Source organism: Wyeomyia smithii, chromosome 2 (genome assembly GCF_029784165.1).
Source record: "Wyeomyia smithii strain HCP4-BCI-WySm-NY-G18 chromosome 2, ASM2978416v1, whole genome shotgun sequence".
NCBI classification, from domain to species: domain Eukaryota; kingdom Metazoa; phylum Arthropoda; class Insecta; order Diptera; family Culicidae; genus Wyeomyia; species Wyeomyia smithii.
The window spans coordinates 219,307,089-219,329,636 of record NC_073695.1 but is presented as its reverse complement, the minus strand read 5'-3'; the positions used below and the strand labels follow the sequence as shown (position 1 = coordinate 219,329,636).

The 22,548-nt window shown below is 37.2% G+C and overlaps 2 protein-coding genes across 5 annotated transcripts in view; both read right to left on the bottom strand.

Annotated features, from left to right (window-relative positions):
* The window catches only part of LOC129725965 (protein yippee-like), a 171,753-nt gene that overhangs the window by 84,094 nt on the left and 65,111 nt on the right, over positions 1–22,548 (bottom strand). Inside the window, exon 2 of one of the 3 annotated variants that reach the window (XM_055682448.1) lies at positions 20,183–20,223. The exons of 1 other annotated variant lie outside the window; for it this stretch is intronic. The gene's annotated coding sequence lies outside the window, so the exon portion shown is untranslated. Of the gene's footprint in view, positions 1–10,486; positions 10,626–20,182; positions 20,224–22,548 lie in introns of those variants that run through there. One more of the 3 variants, XM_055682449.1, reaches the window with a different exon arrangement.
* The window catches only part of LOC129725964 (ras-related protein Rab-23), a 109,290-nt gene that overhangs the window by 21,671 nt on the left and 65,071 nt on the right, over positions 1–22,548 (bottom strand). Inside the window, exon 2 of one of the 2 annotated variants that reach the window (XM_055682446.1) lies at positions 20,183–20,223. The gene's annotated coding sequence lies outside the window, so the exon portion shown is untranslated. Of the gene's footprint in view, positions 1–10,486; positions 10,626–20,182; positions 20,224–22,548 lie in introns of those variants that run through there. The other variant, XM_055682445.1, reaches the window with a different exon arrangement.

Sequence of the window (22,548 nt, the reverse complement as noted above, 5' to 3'; positions counted from 1 at the left end):
AACAACAACAACAATCGGAGTTGGTGTCAACAACTGACACAGAATGCAAACGAACAAGAGATCAGCTCAGACTGACAAAACAATTAATCAGGCGTATTTTTGGTAGCAAATAACTGGCATTTGATAATGAGACATTGTCTATATTTCACATTTAAAAACTGTGTATGTATTCTAGTAACTGCATTTTGCTTACAAATTATTTAAAATATTTGATGATTATCATGAAATAAAATCTAGTTGTTTAGAATCAATTGAGTATTGCGAATTTCCAATTTATAAAAGACGATAACAGTAAAAGTAATTAGAGTTATTCAGTCACGTTACAACCGCGCAATGCAATGAATATAGGGAGACCAATCGTCCAATCTTCTAACACGAAAAAAATAATCGAAATTTAACGGCATATTCATGCCATTAGAGATAGGTAATCTACATAATTTATGGCTAGATTCTAAGTTCGACGCTCTCAATAAATTATCCAAAGTTTCACAGTACTTTATAATAGCTGCGTATTTTGTACCCTCCGACAATAAAATGTTGCTTGCGCCAAATATTAGTGTGCCGCACAACCTAAACAATGAACACTAAAACTGACAGATAATTATGGAGCTAGAATTTTAGTCACGTAGTTCCCGGTTTAGTCAACTACATGTGCTGAGGCCGTAAAGAACGCCCGACCTTCTTCTGGCTGACGGAAAGAAAAACCGCCGTGCCCGTCATTGTTCTGTCCGGGTTTTCATTTTGCACGAATCATCAGCATCATCATCTTCAATGAAATTTGTCACACAGGCACGGAATAACCGAGCACAGCGAACGACATTGCTGGGGAATTGAATTAGATCATCACTCAGCAGGGGGTAAGATCTTGAAATTTTCGCAGTCTAAATTTCACGTGCTCAAGGTGCAATAGTAGCAATGACGTTGCGCTTGTAACACTAATCCCGCTCTAGGCAGTCTAGTTATAATTACCGCTCTAGGAATTCTCGCCTATTTCAAATAGAAATTTTTCGCTGCAATTAGAACATGATTTACATCTGTTTGTATAAACACCTTTAGAAGGCGAACTTTATAAACGTGTAAACCTGCGTGGAATTTTGAGGTTTGCCTGTTAAGTGTAAATCATTACAAAGTGCTGTTTGAAAACAGTTAAGTGTAAATCATTTACATACATTAACCGTATATAAACAATTGCCGGTATTTTCGCTTTGATAAATCCGTACGCAGAGAAGGTTTTCACGTGGCTAGTGTTTAAAAGTTCACAGATCGCCAGTTCATTGGACTAGTTTACTCAATGCAAATTAACAACATTTGCTTTCATTTCATTGCATTGTACTGTCAAACAAATATACTGCAAGCATTCCTCAAAACTCAATTAGAATTGAATTTATTTTTGGCAAGGAAAAAATTGCTCCCTGAAGCTGCATTATGATCCGCATTAGAACAGAAGAGTTCAGTTGAGAAGTAGAAACACGGAACACAAAATAAACTATTACTGCTGCAGAATCATTTACTGCAGCATTTCTCCGGAATGTTGGCAATTAGAGAACATTTGAGCCAGCACGTTTTTATTTTCTTGGTTCTCACAACATCGCCGGCCATCATGATCAGTCTGTGAAAGAACAAGAAACAGTTGCACTCCAGAAAGAGCTACGAGATTCGTGGCGAATTACTGAGGCTGCAGGCGGAGTTAGTGAATTTTTCCCATCGACAGAAACCATGCGCACCCGATATGTTGCGGTCTCAAACGTGCCTGATTTGAAAGTAATAAAAGCAGATTCACAAAACGTTTGCTGTATGGTTTCAATATATCAATTAAATCGTACTAATAGAAAAAATAGGTATTTTTATAATGTTTTAAAAAATTCTGGTTAAGTCCTCCATGAAGTCCATAAGCATTCAAAACAAGTCTTCCAAAAAAAATCATTACGGTCTATAAAACTTGTCCAAGTTATGGTTTCGCTCGAAACAACACGATGTAGCGATTTTTTATTACACCTTTGACGTATTCATAACCACTTGAGTTCAAACTTGATTTATTCGTCGGAGGGTCCGCTACGGATGAAAAAAGCGAATTGACCTACCGGTGCGTAAAATCTCATAACGCTCTGTTGCTGTTTCTTGACAAAGCCCACGCCGCAAAAAAAAAACTCCCCGACTGGTTTGCCACACAATCGCGCGAACATACACGAATTGCGAAACCAGCCGGAGCCAGCCAAAGCCGATTGACGTCGTGCTTTCAAAGCTCTCTACTTTGGAGTCAAAATAGTGGTTAAATAATAAAACACGCTAGCAAGGTCTCCTATGGTTTTATCTACACCTACGAACCTACCTGTATGGTAATGTTCATACTTCAGCCCCGTTAGAGGTTGCTGGACGCCACACAGCACATGCGACCAAAGCCTTTCCAAACGCACAATAATACTAAGGTAAAAAAAAAACCTTTAAAAAAAGTATAAAAGCAACCAGTGCTAGTGTTATGCCTACGCTAATGTAATAGTAAGAAATGTAAAGTGGACCCCGCATCTACGTACAACGCAATAATGTGTTCACCCTTTCTAAGTTTATACAACTCGGTAATTGACAACGTTGTGGGTCTACACCAAACGATCAGCTGTTACCGTTAGGTAAACTTTGACATTGCTTACTCTGACAGTGTTCTACTTAAACACGCAACGCTGATGCTTAAAGATTACGTACTTATTTGTAAACAAACATGCAGTAAGTGCTTTTAATTCACCATTAACCAGCATTGTTTTGAGATTAACGAATACTCTCGCCCGACCGGAAACAGTGTCCTAGTAGAAAACGGAACGGAAAAGCCATTCGATTTTGCTTAATTTTATTTCGCCAACACTTTTTTCCACTTCATGGCGATGGAGATGGTTTGACGGTACAGCAAACATGTGCTGATGTAATTGAATTTCCTCTCCACTTTGTACCTATTTCGACAATGTATAAACTCTGTTGGTCAGCAACCGTACGATGTTTTCAGGTTCTTCAAACTGCGTAGATTATCGATTCGACCCAGGACAACAGCGTTCGTTCGCGCGTAGGTGTATCGTTAGCCTGTTATCCTGCTGCGTGTGCCATGACATCCGGTACGAAAAGGAGAGTGAAAAAGACGCAGACGGAGTCGGTGGTTGGAACAATCATTAGGTCGTGAAACCACGTATGGAACTTAGGAACCAACTTTGGCATAAAAAAATCTCTCCCTAATAGGCTACCAACGGAGAACGAGCAACCGGGATTCACTGAATTGGTTGACACCCACGCAGTGTTTACGGTATTCAACTCGTCTGATGGGATGAACAGAGCTGCCGATAATAATGATTTTTAAATTGGAAGTTATCGATGGAGGGGATCCTTCTAATTCAATCGAATTTAGGAAATAAAAACGTGGATAGAAAAGTTTCAAAACACGTTTCGCATCAGCGTTTTGTATACATTCCAGTGATCTTTTTCGCCGTAAATTTAAACTTTTCTATGCTGCTCTTCGCATAGGTCATAGTGTACAGTATCAAGTATCTCCGTGAAATGTGAAAAAATGGAGCAGCTTAGTCATCTGTAAAAATTTGAATATAAAATTCACATACCTTCTCGTCGACTTTTCGAATACATCTCTTGTTTCTACCAATCAACTGTTTGCAGTTAGTTGCTCTCCAGATATATTTGTACATCATTCCTTTATTCTTCAAAATCCCGAAGAAATCATCGTTTGCACGACACTGAGGCATACTCATTGAGTTGCGTATATTAGGTACAAACGGGATGGTTGTTTCAGAACGTTTGTGTTTTTTACCGTAATGTGATGATGCTTTATCTGACCAAAATACATACCTTCCATCGACATAGTGTTTGTGAAAAAACGTAATTAAAATTTTCTTCAAACATTCGTTGTGGTACACATCTTGATTAATAGCCAAACCTCACGGTTTGAACCATTATTTAGACAAGAAGAATGAAGTCCTTATTTGTCAATTATTTTGGGCGGTCTTCAAGTACCTTCTTGGGGGAATCATAGTTGAAGTTTGCAGGATATCACGCACAGTCCAATCCGGGAGATATTTACTTTTAAAATAGTTTACCTACAGCTGTCTACCAAAATTTGCGCTTGCGCAAGGCTTCTTGTTTCGACGCCGTTTTGAACAGAACTGATTATGGATGAACAAAGCAAAAAATACTGACATAAAGAGAAGTAGGGAGCTTACATTTAAATGCTCTCATTTCTTTTTTGGCGTGTTTGTTGCTGCGCAAGTGAGCCTCAAAAATATTTCAAAATTTTAAAAAATATCTTTGAAACGTTTATTCCGTTCCTTTTATGCTTTCTTCTCCTTAGATGATGAGGTCTCTTGCCTAACGCAGGGAGCGTGTCTCATATAGTGAAGGAAGATTTAATGTACGAATTAGGAGCCTTGGCCTTGCTCGATTTTTTTGAACGCTTTCTTTTGTGTTTGAATAATATTTTCTTTAAGTTTTTCAGCCGCAAGTCAAAATCCACTTTTTTATTTGTTTTATAATCGATCATTATTCCTAATTTATAGCAGACAGCAGTTTCATCAGTATGTGTGAATTACGAGATAATATAAATAAAATACCATGGATAAAATTTAGTTTAGATAATATAAGTAAAATATTTTGGGATCTTTTTCAAAATGTTTTGAAAATGGTCTAAAAACATATCTTCAAAATAAATTCAATATATCTTTAAAAAAAGAATCTACAATTCATTCCTTTGCAAAACATTCGTGAAAGTTCAGATTCAAAATTGCAGCTCCAAATAAAATGGCTTATAACTGTAAAAAAATAGCATTTGCCCAAGCCTCTTAATTTCATTTATGTTCAGGAAGGTTTTTATTACCATTGCTACCGCTAATTTTATGACGGACCTAAGCAAAATCTAACCAAACTATGAATGGTTGAAGATAAGAGTTGAGAATTTTCGCAACTACTACGAGTGTAAAATTTTCATGTATTTTCAATAATCATTTTTACAATAACGACCGGGGCACTAGAGAAAAACGGCAGTGTTGTTTATGAACAATTTGTTGGAGCAAGATATAATCCTCACTTTAAGAATTTTCACTGCGAATTTGAGTGGTTTTCTGGTTCAATTGTTCTTTTGTGCCCAGTTATTCTAGATCCAGGGTAATTTCCACATCAGAAAAGCACAGATTTTCTTCGCTAATGACAATCATTCTCGAGCCTGCATCGCCCCGCCTACATTGCAAAAATCTACGCTCAACTCGAAACAAAAAACTGCGTGCAAAAAATTCAACTTCGTTCTTGTTCGTCACACGGTAGCGAGTGGAGAGGTACGCGACATTAAAAACGAGAGCTGATTACGGGTCAACTTTCAAGCACTGCGAATCACCTATCCTTCATTCTGCATATGGCAGTAACACAGGGTGGCGAAAAAGTTTTCACAATTAAATTACCTGACTTTCCCTGATATTCCCTGAAATATAACATTAATTTCCCTGGTATGTTTCAGTATTCAGCACATAAAAGTGCAACGTATATAAACGGAACTCTGAAACCCCAGGAAAAAAATGATTCGATCGGAAATGAAACCAAACAGTGTAGGTACCGCTTTTTACTAGAAGTAGTGCCGCTGCACCTACCGATGAAGCTGCTACCACTACCGCTGCAGCTACTGCTGCTGTTATCCGCTGCTGTTTAATTAGGACCGTCCAAGTGGCCATCTACTAGTAAACTTTTTGGTTTGAGCAGAAGCAGGTTCAAAGAGTGCATTCCCGGTTTACGAGATATATGATTTGACTGTGGTAGGTAAAGTAAGCATCAAGCGACCAATCGAAGATCGAAATCTGTGTTTTAACAAGGCCTAACAATTTTCAATTATAGGGTAAGGAACGGTTTAAACATTGGCGCCAATTTGAATCACAGTTTTGATCAATATCAACAATTTCAATGACGAGAACGAAATCTATGGTAGGAAAACTGTCTTACGAATTTATAAAATACCGTTGAACACAAAAAAATCCTTCAATAACTATCAATTGAAAAAAATCAACCAAAATTGCAGCCATTTAGACTCTATTCGGGTGCTGAAAATAATTCCCTGTAAAACAGATGCTTAACTGCCTAAAATATGTTCGAGGCGATTGAAATAGTCTCCCTCGATTGATTACTGTTAAAGTTTGCTTAATCAGTCCATAAGCTGCATAAATAGGTTCTCTATCCCACAATAATGGGAATAAGGGGCCATCCACATACCACGTGGCCAGATTTTTAACGATTTTGACCCCCCTCCTCCCCCTCCGTGGACAACTGTTCGTATAAATTCTAAAAAAATTGTATGGACCGTGGACATAAGCCCCCCTCCCAAAGCTGTCCACGTGGTATGTGGATGGCCCCTTATTCCAATTATTGTGGGATAGAGAACCTATTTAAGCAGCTTATGGACTGATTAAGCAAACTTTAACAGTAATCAATCGAGGGAGACTATTTCAATCGCCTCGAACATATTTTAGGCAGTTAAGCATCTGTTTTACAGGGAATTATTTTCAGCACCCGAATTAAAATACAATTTGCTGCATTTGGGCGGATGCACATATGATTTTCCAATCGAGATAACTGCAAGAACGAAGGAAATCCACTGAAAACTAACCGACTCATTAGCGTTTGAAGTTGTACATATTTTTCCCTTTTTCCGTTTTAAGTTTTTCAGTTTACACGCCTATTTAGCCGAATTTTCTGAGAGACGTTGACGTAGAACTAAGTCATATTCCGAAAAATTGAAATATAATTATTTTCGATTTTAAAACTTTCATCAAATCAGCCAACTTCAGAAACTTGATTGGCATAATAATTTTGCAAAATAAAATAAAAACAATCCCAGCAAATTACCCTATGGTGGATGCTATCGTCCGAATCATCCATATTTCACTTCTAGGCCAAATAAAAGGTAAGAAAATTTTACATTTTGAAATGTCTTTACCCTTCGCTGGAAGGTTACGAGCAAAAAAAAGATCTCCATCCTGTCTAGGGGGGCCCTTTGTGTCGGAAGGCCCAGGCCATTTGCTCCCTTTACCCCCTTGAATCCTGGCCTGGGGATGGTGGTACTGTTCCAGAATCTATATCGTATCACATTCCATTGCCATATATTCTTTTGCTTATCCCTAACAACTACACACACTGCTGTACAGGCGTTATTTTTGCAACTGAAAGGAATGTCTCATCACACACAGAAGAGTCAGCTGTCGGTTCACTCTGCTCTTCTTTTGCTTTTCTGAAAGTCCGTTAGAGGTACTTTGCCGCTCTACAGGTCTACCGAGTCTACCGGGCAAATTAAGTAGCCTGAAGAGTAGATAACTGCCTTCTGCAGTTAGCTATTATTTATATATACGTGTGACACGTTTGTTACAACATGTAAAACAATAAACATTGGTGTTCTGTAGATGGTTTTAAAGTTATTGTTTTAAAAATGTCACATTGCGTGTGATAAAACTTGTTATAGAAAAACTTTTTTCAAAAAAAGTTTTTAGAAAGACACTGTATGTCAATCAATACCAGCAGTATGTAATTGACTAACTCCGTATTCACCTAGTCTCTGGGCAACCGATTACTATAAGATTCATAAGACAGCTCTCGCAAAAGACAGTAAACTTTCGAGAAACGGTAACCAGAACGAATACCCACAATACACAACCCGGCAACCGGGCGCTAAATCTCGCACGAGTGTGAGGTTTGTGTGCATTTCGAGCCAGCGCCGGAGACAACCAGTGCCAGCGGCAATACACTTGACCTGCTTTCCGCTTGTTTGTACTTTTTGTTGACCGAGGGATGGACCATCCTCCAACGGGACCTTGCTCGATGGCTACTAAAACCGTGTAGGATAGCAAAATATATAGAAGAAAGTGGCACATTGTTACTTACAGTGAGTTTCCACAAAATTAGGGTGAAGTTTTGCTAGTTTCCCGAGCTCCCACAACGAAGGGACAGTAAACATATTAAAGCACTCGCCATTCACGTTGGAGACCGATATCATTAGAGGAGTCAAAGGAAACGAGTGTAACTCCTGAGATAAATGGGCTATTCAACACAACAAGGTGTTATCTTGCTTTTACTAACAAGTGCGGATCGAATGATATGAGCGTAAACCTGCCAACACGAAGATTAGGTTCCTGTTTGGGATGCTTCGGCCCCCTCCATTGTTGAAAAGGACGATAAAAGTTATATTTTTTCCCGACCCGTCAATACAATAGCCACTGAAAAAAATTGCTCCAGGTTTATGCCCTCTTAACCTTGAGCATAGCTAGTGAAGTTATGCGGCAAGCAAACTCCTAAAATCAGCGTCACATAAAGTTCAGTTCAAAAAAATTGAATTCAATAAAATTACGTCATGGATATTTCTTTTTACGAACAACTATTTCAAAAGAAGAAAGCTTATTTTCTGCCAGCATTGAACATTCATATTGATTGAATCCTAGTCTAGTTTATACAGCTGCAGATGAATTGAATTGTTAATTTACATTGAAAGCATCGGTTTGGCACGATACTCAGCGAATCTGCGCCTACGACAGGATCGTCGAGCAAAGAAAAAATGCACTCCTGCCTGTCTGTCTGCCTCTCTCTGAAACCAAATACTTGGTGCACAGTCAGAGAATAAACAACCGTTTGAGTTCAGCTTGAATTCGCTTGTTCCGATCTACTGCACGGACAGCGAAACCTTTCACATTTGACATTGAAGCCCTCGGTCCAGTTTCAGACACAGCTCTCTCGGAGGAAACAAAAGCCAAAAGCGTCACTCATATATGGCACATTATTCTGTCGCTTGATCAACATATATGTAGCTACTTCGATGTGCACACGGAAAATCAGGAACAGCTGGTTGTTCTCAGCTGCCTGTTTACTTGACGGTTAGATTGTTATGGAATTTATCGACGGGGCCGCCATAATGGTAGGACATCAGCGAAACGCGATTCCAGCGCGAATTCAATAAATAATTTACCCGGAACGCATACCAGGAGATGTGTTTATATTTTGCGTATTGGTATTTTCGTTAAAAGTTGTGAGAAACAAGCTTTAAACTGGCTGGAAAATGGGTCTAGTTTTCATGGCAGCTGCTTGAAATATGGTTGAGCATTCGTTTTCGCAATTTGTGGTTTCATACTTTTTTTGGCAGTTGAAAGAATCCCTGCATTATGTTATACATGTTTTAACCTTTGAATGTTTTCAACTAAGGTTGAAAATGAATTAACCGTTATGTTTTCGGTAGTTTTTAACGAATTATTGACCGATTTTGGATCTTGATCCGTCAAAAAATTTGGAAAATTAGTCTATTTTTAGTACACAGCATTTAAAGAGCCATTGGTCTTCATATGGTTCCCGTAGATCCAGACCAAGTTTTAACAATTAGCAAGGAAATCGGGGACAACTTTTCAGGTGGAGTGATTTCATGAATTAACATACATACATATAACTTGGGTTTCTATAATTCTTTTCTCTTATGGCTAGCAAGAGGAAAGCAAAAGTTGTCAACTATTTTTCTTTCACGATCAGCAAAATTCCTATTTCTTCCTTCTTGAAGGCCCAATAGTTCCTTAAGATCCTTTTTGTATTATCATCCCAAATTTTAATCAGTTTTAATTTTTTGTACGCCTTCTAGCTAAATTAAACTGTGAAGCCGAAATGAATATGATAAATCCATTAAAGTACAAAGAGAAAAGTTCTATTAACAAACACATTGCACAGCATAAATCAATAGAAATCTTGATCAAATCTTTCGAATGTTACATACATTATTTTTACAGACGGCAATAAATTAATAAAAAAAAAACTCTGTCGAATCTAAATATAAGTATGCCTTAGCCAAGTGCCAAAAAATCGACGAAGGACCGTTATTGCTTTCGAACTATTAACAGCTACTCGACACCAGCAAGCTGCAATCTAAATTAAAGTACTGTGTCGCACGATGAGAATTTAGGACACCTCCCGATTCCAAAATTTTTCTCCCCCGAAATTCTAAATAACTCCAACGCTTATCATCGTCGGAAAACTACTCTGCAACCTTTTCCGCAGCCGATACGTGTGTGCTTCCTCTTTTCACGGAGTTCCATTTTATGGACCATTTCTCAACGCAATCTGTCGTCGCTAGTGGATGCTATACATTAGACTTAGAGCTATGAGTTAGTAGTTTCAACGCCTCAGCGCGTCCTAGAGTAAAGAGTTTGTGTGTAGGTATGCCGCATGCATGCAAAGACCTCGATGGAAAATTTATTGCTATTTTAATTGCGGAAGAAACAGTGGCCACAGCTTTTGCGCACAGAAAACGTTAACGAAGTAGCGTTAAAATCAGAGCAAATAGTGCGTTGGGAATGCGCACTTGTTGCAACACTATTGGATGCCCTTGCCACAGTGTTTGCTGGTCCATAGAGATGAAGCAGTGCCGAATGTACAGAATTGGTTAGATAGCAAACAAGAGCCTATATTACAGTGCAATAAATTCTGATAATTTATTATTTACCTTAGGGCGTAAAAGTTCACTGGAAGTACAGCTGCGTTGTACAAACTAAGTGCTGTTTAGCTTAATGCCACTCTCCGGAAACCTTGGACGTTTTTGGCAGACATAAGCAAATAAGGGTAGAATAATTATAACTAAAGCTTCATGCAACGATGCTCGAAATTCCACGGCACTAAATTGTTAGGTGGCGCTTGTTTTTCGCTTCGTGCTCTCTCGCCTTGGGATCGGACGGCGGCCAATTCGCTTGTTTGTTCAATGAACCAGGGGGCTTTTCTGTATTCCGTACACTCTGGCACCTACACCAAGAAACACCACACTTCACCACGTTCCCAGCGGAAATCAGCGAATGAAGAGTTTCAACTTTTTAAACCAAAACTACAAAAAGAGGCAAAACTTCCACGTTTTACCTTCACCCGCTCGTACGCTTCCGCGTTTTCCCGCTTGGAAAACAATTCACTATTTAGAATTTTCGTACCGTGTGATTTTCTTTCTTCTGCTTAGTGATTCCCGGCACGCACAAAGATCATTATCTGGTAGAAAATAATATTCCTTCAATGGCCAATTCTTCCAAAACTCAAAATGGGTGAATTTTGCCTACAGGGCAAACAAAAAATCTTCGTTAGCTGTTAACCTCAGCAGCACTCATAAAGACGGGTTTCACGTTGGTAAGAATATAATTTTTTTTCCTCACAGCATGTTCCTACTCTCCAAAGTCTGTTTGGCAGGAGGTCGCACTTCTAGCACTAGCAGCTGCTACAATGAAAGCCAAGCAAAACGCTGTCGGATCTATGAACTGGAGATCTTAATCATTCCAACTCCAAACTACAACTGACTTCACCTCGGCTGTTTGGTCAACTCCAAAGTCTTTAGCTCTCCAGCAGCGCTTTGCCGTATGACAGTGTGCAAACCGAGCTTTACCTCCACCGGATTCCCTTTCTCTTCTGCTTTGCACGTAGCCCGCGAGAAGACCGCGACACACACTCTCGCGTGCTCAACCCCAACAGCGCCGGAGCTTCGAACAAATAAGTGATCAGCGAGTGTCGATTTCGTTCCGATTCACACACATGAAACACAATAAACCTGCTCAACCAGTTTTTCTCACCACGTTCCGCGCTTCATAGTTCTATTCACCTGAATTTCCCTTTCCTATGCCGTCGTCCATTACACCTTTCTCAATTCTCTTTTCCAGTCCGTTTCGTCTGGCTTTCCTCTTTCCACATTGCACAAATCCGAGCAATAAAACCCAAACAGCATGACCAGGACCAACAGAATGCGGCTTCTACGCTTACCCTAGCCGAAACGTTAAACTCAAATTCCTGCCTGTTTGCCTTCAACTCTCGCCAAAGCAAAAAGTTGTGTTGAAAAGATCGAGAAATAAACAAACAAAAACCAAAATAAATCAACACATTCTCGGCTCTCGTCAAACAACACCACCATCATCGACGGCCATCGCGCAACACTGTAGCATAACAACAAAACTGTGGCGGCAGTTGGTGGTGGGTGTAGCGCATAAAACATACCCACAAAAACATCCACGAAGGAGCACCTAAACATGCAAACGGTGGCAGATACGAACATTTTCTGCAGCTCCGGTTGTGTTCGAATGCAGTACACACAGCGGGGCAAGGTTGTCGGAGGATTGGTGGATTTTCTACACGGTACTGAGACTTGAGAGTTTGACTTTGTTTTTAAATTCTTCGTAACAAGTAATGATGCTTTGGGTTCTTAATAATGTAACAAGTATACCTGAAACATCGAATAAAAAATTATCATATATAACAGAAATTGAATATCAAACTATAATTTTAAGAAAACTTTTAGAAATTAACACCGTCGAACAGCATTTTGCTCACACATACACATTCTCACACTCATACACCATCCTCGAACTTGTTTGATATCCGAAGAGACGAGACCATTCCGTTGCACACGAGTAACCCGGTTCTCCTGCTGTGACGATAGTGCAATAAACTATGCACTCGCATGCGGAGCGGACTATCTCTGTGTGCAATTATCCACAGCAACCTTGTCCGCGTATGCAGTTAAAGTTAAATTACACAGTAAGTACACATGCGTTCAAAGCATCCCACCAAGTAAACAACAAAACCGTTCTCCACACGCTCACAAATAGATGCAGAGACCATTATTATTATTCCTTAAATATTGACAGTGTTGTTTGTTTGTTTACAGCGACCCACTTTGAGAAACGGAAAATTGAGAGGGATTCCCCTAAATGGGTTGTAAGGGGAAAAACAGCGACATTTGGAAAATACTGTAGTTAAATGAAAAACTTGGTAAACACAAACAACTTGCTGTTCTGCTCAAGAATTATTATCTACCATCTACCAAGAGAATGTTGTAAAATTGACATTTTTATACACGAATTTCGCGCCAACTTGATAGCTAGCACCCTCTAAGATTCGCATGATACTTTGTGGGTGGTATAATAGCTCGTAAACCATGCATTGTAACATAAAAGCGAATATATGAATTTGCAATGAAATTTCTCCCCAACTCAAATGCATAGCGAAAATTCCAATGAAAATTTCGAAGATATTTTTTTATTAAATCAAAACATTATGATTATAAACTACGCATGTGAGGGACCCACGCTAATTCACCCAGCTGTTAGTAGCTTTTTTTTGGATTCCAGCAAATTTTGTAAGTTTGGCCACATCGGCAATTTAAGCAATTTATTTAACATCCAAATTATTTTTTGACGTTTATTCAAAAGGATAGATTTTTTTTGTAACTTTTTTGAAGACTGTTTATGTTAAATTTATAGGATCTGTAAAATTCTAATCAGTTACCATTCTTTGGAAAATTGTTCTAATGGTTATTAAAACGAACATTTTTTTAAACTGCGAGACTACGAAATAAAAAAAAAGCAACAAGGATATAATGTAGTTTATTTGCCATCAATTTATCATCATTGATACAATATGTTTATGGATTACGCTGACAATTTCTTGCTTCTGTCAAAATTCTATTCAAATCAACTTCTATAGTAAAGAACCAAACCAGATCTTGCCAATACTCTTACCTCTAGGAACTTTCGATTTTCTCTAGATGCATTTATTAAAAAATAAGTTTGGGCATTGCGAAAAAAAGATTTTTTTCGATAAAAAACAATTATCATTTCTAATACCTAAATGTGAAAGGCTATTTTTCCGTGTCTAATTTTACACCTTGAAAAAAAGTTAAGAATAAACATCGTCAACTGATGAGGTTCTTATCACCTAAAGATACAAAGTCTTGCACAAAAATAGCATACAACTTTTTTTTTCATTCAAAGATGGTCTATTTATTCGAAGTCTTTCATTAAGTCTATTATTAAGCGAGCTATTGCTCCGAGAACAATTTTTCCAATTATTGTCAACTCGTCTATGGGAAATCACTTGAAATCATAAACAAATCACATTTATCGAAACAATCTATCTTTCCAGTTCACACAAACAATAAACGATGCTGGCCTAACAAGCCAGTCGTCGTAGGTTCGAGTCTCGGCTCGGGAGAGACTGTTAGTGTCAGTAGAATCGTAGCGCTAGCCCCGCAATAGTACTGTACACTTTAACAGTTGGCTGTGAAGTCTGTATATAATAAACAGGAGGTCTAGTTCCGAATCGGAATGTAGCACCAAGGCTTTGCTTTGCTTTTTAGAATTATTGGAACAGGGTAAATCATGATCGGAACAAAAAATGTATTACAATCGGATCAGCCATTTTATTTCACATCCATTTGAGCTCAAGTATTTTCTTGAGCAGACAATTTAAGTGCCCAAAACTGTTCTCAACATTTCAACATGGGCGTATGTCAAAAAAAAAATCTAACAACCACTTTTCCATGAATTGTACCTACGTGAAATTCATCATTAAACCAAGCACAGGTAAAGTGAAGCGGTGAAGTCTCAGAAGTAAACTGTTTCCACCTTGATTCAATGCTGCTTCGATTGTGATACAAAACAGACCGTCGCATTCCACCAATTATTTCAACTTTAAAGCAAATATTTCGCACAAAAAGTGTTCTTGCATAAAATTTAGATGTTATAGAAGTATTTCACTGGAAAATATACTGTATTTTTCGAGTATTTGATCCCATTATCACTGCTTGAACACAAGGTATGATAGCAATTGTAAGGGCAGATTACTTGTAAAAATCATTTTATAAAACTTTCCTATTAATAATATTACCTCAAATATGTTAATGAAACTTCCTGATGATACTGATAAATATTTAAAATAATTTCTCCTTATAAAGTGGAGCAATTTTGCATATAAAAATTGTTCCGATCATGGTACCTACCACTGAGCGGATTTTAATTTTGATCGAAAGGTGAAGTTTGCGATAGTAAATCAGTGAAAAGTTTCCAATCTAATTTTAATTTTACTAATCAGTTTCGCAGCTTTCAATAAATCACAAGCTCACATTCCCCTCGCTCACTTTAGGTTGCTTGCTTGCTTACTACAAAGCAGAATGTGCGAAAATCAATCACTCATTTCGTTAAGGTAGTCGTGACGAGCAAACAGAGTGTTGCAATGTGTAGTTCTGGTATACTGTGTAGTGAACGGATGTTACAGTAATATTTTTAAATGCTCATTATCTTGCTGCTCCCGAACGGATTAGGGTCAGGGTTCAGGGTTAGACCGCGTGCGATATACGCAGACGCACCGACATTATATCACTCCGATTCGTAATGTTTGTCACATACTATCTCCGCCCAATTTAAAATTATACCATTATTTTTTTACGTTGCGTGACGTAACGACCTTCTATTCTGCATCTGAGCAATTCTCGCTGAAAGCAGCCCACTGTTGACACGTTTTCTTTCAAAAAGAGATATTTATGTGTCTTAGTGATTAATAGTAGTGAAAACTCAATTTTTTTGAAAACCGATACCTGATGCCCCATGATTTTCTAATGAACAAAATGGTTTTCTCATTTTTCACTACTTTCAATCATTTAATGTTGGCAAGTAGCGGAACCGGATTTATTACAAAATCATGTACTAACATCTTTTAAATATATGTCGATAGCCTTGAAAAGGCCGACAATACTATAAACATCTATCTCAATTGTCGCATGGATGCGTCATTGTCAAACTGCATACCGCATACGGCATTCGCACTGACATAATACTATCCGTGATGTGTATGTTATAAAAAAAAGCAAAGCCTTGGTGCTACATTCCGATTCGGAACTTGACCTTCTGTTTACTATACACAGACTTCGCGGCCGACCGTTAAGTGTACAGGACAATTGCGGGGCTAGCGCTACGATCCTACTGACACCAACAGTCTCTCCCGAGTCAAGACTCGAACCTACGACGACTGGCTTCTTAGGCCAGCATCGTACCTCAAGACCAGCTGGGGAGGTCTGTGGGATGTGTTTGTTATACCAGTGTTAAAAATAGTCCCGCTTCTTTTCAAATTACTTCATTCTCTTAGTTTCGTGGTGTCACGTTATATTTTACACCTCACTTCTAATATTAGAACGAAACAGCCCCTAATGACCTATGGTCGAATATCGACCATATCTGATTTGAATGTATCATTGCACACGTATTTGGCTTAGCAAGGTGGAGAGATTTTTAAGACCCATGAGTTATTTTGTAAAAGGGCGTATGCATTTTGGCATAAGTTTTATTCAAAGCATTTTAGCTCAATATCCGTTGGCTGTATCGAAAACCTGTCTGAGAATGAGTTGTAGGGAATTAATAATGCCTCATAAAAAATATACACCGTGAAAAAAAACCTTTTTTTGATTAAAAAATATTGATAACAAACCCTAAATTTTGATAAATAAAAAGTGTTGATTTTTTTCAATTTGGAGTTATTACGCAGTTTTTAACAAAAGTCTAGGATTTTTTATGGACCGACGATTTTATCGAATATATGTATTTGAATTTTTCGGCTTTGCCGTGTTAAATAATCTAAACATCAATTTACTTCACTTCCGACGTTTCGACCGTTGCACATTGTTTCCAAAGCTGCAGAAACGTGATCGAAATTATTTTGATTCAAAATAATAGATTTTAGGGCAATAGTTGAAGGTTGATCCATTGATTATTTTCCATTATATAGAAGTTGCAATCTTGTGATTAATCCACTTAGAAGTGAGAAGCAAATTTTACTTTTTTCTTTTTTGCATAAAAAAAATTCTCTTCGTTCGGCAAAGTTGTTGCACATTTCATAAGAAATAACTTTGTCAAAGGCATCATAATTCTATCTGCCATTTTAAATGGACTTTTGTAAAGCTCTCTACAGCTTGCCACTAAAAATCAATTTTTTCAATGTAACATTTAGTAGTGATTTGCTACAATTTTTCAATATTCTACATTGTTGTTTGCCAGCTCAAAACAAACAATTTCATCGAAGAAAGTTTATTTTTACCTCTCAAAATCTGCAAATATCTGCAGACTAAACCATTTCTACATTTAAGTATAAGTGAAACATCATTTAAACCAGATATAAGCATTTGTCTCTCGCGGTCTCCTGTGTAGATATTTGTAAATAAATGAGTGCATTATTTTAATAAAAATCTTTCATAACTAAATAAATTTAAGAGCTGAAAAAAACTTTTTTCTGTGAACTTGTATGTTTTATTATAGCTAACAACCATATAGAATATTGAGAAACTTTAGAAAATCACTTGAAAGTTATATTAAAAAAATGATTTTAACAGCATTCTAGAGAAAACTTTGCAATAGTTCATTCAAATTAGCAGAATTAGCACTTTTAGGTAGGTTTATCACAAAATTCTAACTTCTACAAAATGGAGAATGATGAATAGATTAACTTTACTGAAGACACTACGACTCTGAAATCATTATTTTTTGAGTTAAGAGTAATTAGTGTAAATTAGCGCATTGTTCTAGCAAAAATCGTCAACAACCAAAAATATATGTGAGATAAAAGTAAACCTTTCTCAAATATATTGTTTGTTTTGTTGTAGCAAACAATTTTGTAGAACATTTAAAAATTGTGGAAAATCACTATAAAAAGTTAAATAGAAAAAAAAAAGATTTTTAGTAGTAATCTATGGAAAACTCCACTAAAGTCCATTTTAATAGATATATAGAAGTATGATGTCTTCAACAAAATTGTTTCTTCAGAAATTTTCTACAACTTTGTTGAACAAAGTGGATTTTTATATTCCAAAATGAGACAAGTAGAATTCGTTTCTCACTGTTGAGTGGATTAATCATATAATTGCAACTTCTATAACATGGAGAATGAATAATGGAACAACTTTGCTGAAGACGTTACGGCTCTAAAATCAATGTTTTTGGCTCAAAATAATTTCGATCACGTTTTTGCAGCTTTGGAAGCAATGTGCGTGGGTTGCGGCCTTTTTCAAAGAAATTCTAAAAATAGTTCATTAAACGTTGTTTTACAGTATTTTTTGTTTGTAAACTATGGACTAACATTAACTTACGAATGTAGCATTCTTCGTTTAAAGCATGAGCTTTGCGGTCTATTGTATTCCTGGATGATTTTTAAATCAAATTTTAAGCTGTCGGGATAAGTTATTTCAAATGATTGTTATTTTTGTACTTTGTGCGCCTACAATTCTCCTACCGTTATTCAGCCTTCCGTGCAGCTGTAGTTTTTCCTTCTTTTTTATTAGTTCTGTATATCACTTGTCCTTTGCTTGTTTTCACTCACATGCAGTGGTTGTACTATTTGACTCCTACGTGTGAGCTTTGACTTAGGCCTTAAAGCTTTGGTGAGAATTCAGGATCGTAAATTATTCTGAGAGAATTTTTTGGAGAGTTTTTTGACTGAGATTTTTCGAGCTCAAATTCTGAATAACTCGAAAATGCCTTTAGAATGTTAACTAACAAGAGCTTTTTGATTTCAGATGTCTTCTAAATCTATTAAAATCATTAAGGGAGCTGCGTAGCCGCAAGGTTACAGAGTCCGCTTTGTTAAGCGGATGGTCGTGGGTTCGAATCTTAGTAGAATCAGGCCATTCGATGCCAAAAAGGACTTTGAGCATGGGTTTATTCTCAGGCTGCCCACCAGTTACCCTTCCCTAAACGCTGAAATCTACAATACCTTTGCGAGACTTCCTCTTAACAAAAATAAGTCCCTCTTATCAATAAAACTGGCCAGAAGGACGCACGACGAAACTTCTCTAGGGAATTATAGTTGGTGATATTTGGCAAGAGGAACGAGGCTCGGTATAGGAGAACAGTAAGCGTGTAGTAGGAAGGGTAGCACATTACACACAAGCACTGATAAAAAATAATAATAATAAGCATGCCACTTCTCAATGGCGGTATTGCTAATAATAGAAGTGCGGGATACAGCAGACACCCGGGCATATCTTACAATAGATCAACGATTCTGGTCGCAGTGAGGAAGTTCATAGAGGAAAAAATAATGCAATCATTAAAACACAAATATCTTGAAAAATGTTGAAATTAGAATATATTTATTTTCAATTTTTTAGTCAACAAATGTTTTTTATGGTATATATTCTTATGAGGCATTATCAATTCGCTACAACTCATTCTTAGACGGTTTTTCTATTCAACCAACGGTTTTTGAGCTACAATGCTTTCCATAAAACCTATGCCAAAATGCATACGCCCTTTGAGAAAATAAATAACGGGTCTCAAAAATCGCTCGATCTGAAAAAATGCTCCGTTTGCCAAGCCAAATACGTAGGTTCATTCAAATAAAAAATGATCGAAATTTTTTTTGCGTATTTCCAGATGATTTGGTATGATTTCGCTCATTTGCATTATCATTATTGAGAGTGAGTGTTTTCATACATGCTCGTATGCTTTTTGCTCTACTATACCGAGCCTCGTTCCTGCCAATATTATCGCCAATTATAATTCCCTGGAGAGGTATCAACTATGTACCCCTCAGGCTAGTTTTTTTTGTAAGAGAGAGAATAAACATGCTTAAGACTGTTGACATCGAATGGCGTGATTGTATTAATCAATCCCTACTTATCAAAGCGAACTCTGTAACCTTGCAGCCCGAGACTAATACCTAGTTGAAAACTAAATTAAAAATAAACAATTGTTTTTTTGAATGCACACTTCATGCCAATTGTAGTTCAAGATAAAGTATGACAAAACCTGTAAGATTTTGTTGAATTATTTAACGTTTCTGAAAACAATTTCATGAGAGTTATATTATGTCCGGTATGCGAAACTATTCAAACAACGAGCAAATTTCGTTCCAAGCGCACTGAGTATGCACTAAATGGCTAACCGCGATGCGTTAGGTGCGAAAAATTAGAAAAAAAAACACTTCATACTCCCAAACCGAATGTAAATGTACGATTAAATATATAGCAAATAGGTATACAGTGATGGAGCGAGCCGCTCAAACCAACTCAAGCCGGCCGTTGGATTCTGAGAAACGTGTCATGGCATTGCCGTAACTTTGCTTCTTTATTGCGCAACTCTCGATGCTCTACACCCAGAGTGTTCTTTCTGCAAACGAATCAGTTCCTTTCTGTGTATGGATCTGCGATCTTTATCGTCGGGAGGAGATCCGATCAAAGCACAGCAACGGTGCAATTTACGGCGTTCGGCATTACTGCTAAATTAGTGTCAGTAAATATCGAAATGTGTTATTACATTTCCGTCACTTTTTCCTGAAGAGTGAATCATGACATTACGGCGCTGATGATACAATATAAAAAGTATCATATATCAGCTTTTTAAATTTTACTTACCTGTTATTAATTTGTTTGGATTATACATAGTATTTTAAAACCTGTAAAAGAAATTAAAAAAAAAAACGCGGTTAGTAATATCGATAATACTATTTAACTATCAAAACTTGACTTAAATATTTCTGTCACGCTACTAAAAACATTGCCAAACATTGCGTAATGTCTAAAAATACCTAATTTGCGCGAGTTCAAGTTTGTACTGACCATCATAACTGGACTTAATCATATGAGCTACTAACCCACAAATGATAAGCGGAAGCGGTGACTCAGGAAAAATGTTTGTTTGGATAGATAAAAATTAAGGCCGCCTGTGTTATCAATAGCAAACCTGTCGCACTTGATTTAGTTACACTGAAACGCATTTATGCTTCTTTACAAGGTTAATCAAAGGACAGTTCGTTCGAAGAATCAATATCTTTGTTATGTTAGTCGATGTCGAATATCACATTGTAGTGTGATAAATCGCGAAACTTGGGAAATTGATTCCAAACTACTAATATAAGACAAATTCATAGACATGCGTTCCAGCACGCGTCCCTAATCTTGTCATTAATTACTATAACGGCGTCAAAAACTTTGATCTACTCAAGAAGTGCGTTCATCTTTTATTCATCAATAACCAGGCAAAACAAAAATTTCATGAAATGAATTTCACAACCACAATTAGGTAGAAAGCTGGTTGTTTGCATTTGTACACCAGCAGTTAAAAAAATCTGTTCGCACAACATTGTCCCTTATTATAACCTACAGCGAATGTTGCTACAAACTTTCATTCAAATTAGCTCACTCGTGACATTTGAAAATTAGTACCCAAACAAAGAAACCGCGGCGGTTTTGGGGCGTGTATCACACCTTAGATAGCTCACTTCACGCTACATAATGGCGCATTATCTCTACATGAGAGGCGAACGTTGCATTCGATGCCGCACCCGCGTTCTGGTGGAACATGTCATCTATGGCGCATTTGCGTGTGTTGTTCACGAAAATGCGTGCGAAATCTCGCATGCAAATACATTTGATTGCCGCTTTTTCACCGGGCGAGCATGTTTTGTGCATAATGCACTGCTTCCGACGATTAACCTGGTATTGGATATTAACGTGCGCTAAGCCGATTTATGCAGCAGTATGATTTTAATCACGCAATGCTGTTTCATTCCAGTTTCAGCTGTAACATGGTTGGTTTGATATCTTCCCAGGTAAGACGAAGTTTCACTCAAATGAAGCTGTAGTATCAGCTAGATCATAAACAATTGATATAGACTGCAAAATTGTAGCTGGATATGTTCCGTTCCTTTTTAGCAAAAGTGATAAAAATGAATGAATTAACATTAACTTATATTTGTGATTAAAATCGATCAGACAAAGCACAACGTCAATGTCACATTAAAAATTTCTAAACATCAAAACATTAAAATGTTAAAAATGTCAAAAATCAAAAAAATTGAATATCTCAAAAATATCACAAATATATACAATATATAAAAATGACAAAAACACCAAAATATATCAACAAAGTTAAAGCACAAAAAATACATCCAAAAATCAAAAATGTGAGATAAATTAGAGAAATGTTACACAAAAAATTACAAAGGCTTTAGATATTATATAAATTACAGACAAAAACAGACACGAATAACTACAAAATAAGAAAAAAAAATGTGATTGAGGAAACAGATATAACATCACAACAAATATTGCAAAAAACATAAAATATTGAACATGATAAAAATAAATGGTGTAAAAAACGAAAATGAAAATAAAGTTTAACCGAAACAATAGTGAAAAGCTTAAAAAATTGGGATCAACAATAGTACGTTATGCATACTAGAAGGCAACTTTTCGTAACAATTGTCTTAAAATTGCGTTAAAAATGAGCGACCCTCCAGTTTTAATTAGCATTATGGATTTCAGCGCAGCGTGTAGTAGACACCAAGCGGTGAAAATTAAATTAGCTAAGTACACAAAATAGGGGTTCCAACTTAGCATATACATCAAAACTGCCACGTCACCTAACGCTTCCTGATACTTCACTACTCGACACGGCGGCACGCCCACACCACGTCTAGTTCTTTGTGTCTCGACTTAAATACACCAACCGCGAGGCTGGCTGAGTAACCAAGCACACGACAACTAGAGTGCATGCGACTAGCAGACATAGAGAGGGTCGTAGATGCGAATTGCCGCGACCCAAGCAGCAGCCAGGAAGTAAAAAGTGAAAATTATAATCGCAACTCAAGAGGCTCAATTTAATTTCGCAAACAAAGTGCTGTAAAATGCAATTTCGCTCCCATCGGTGCAGTGCAGACTAACTCGTCAAACCGTCTGTGTGTTTACGTGGTCTCAAGCAGCTAAACTGAGTAATTGCT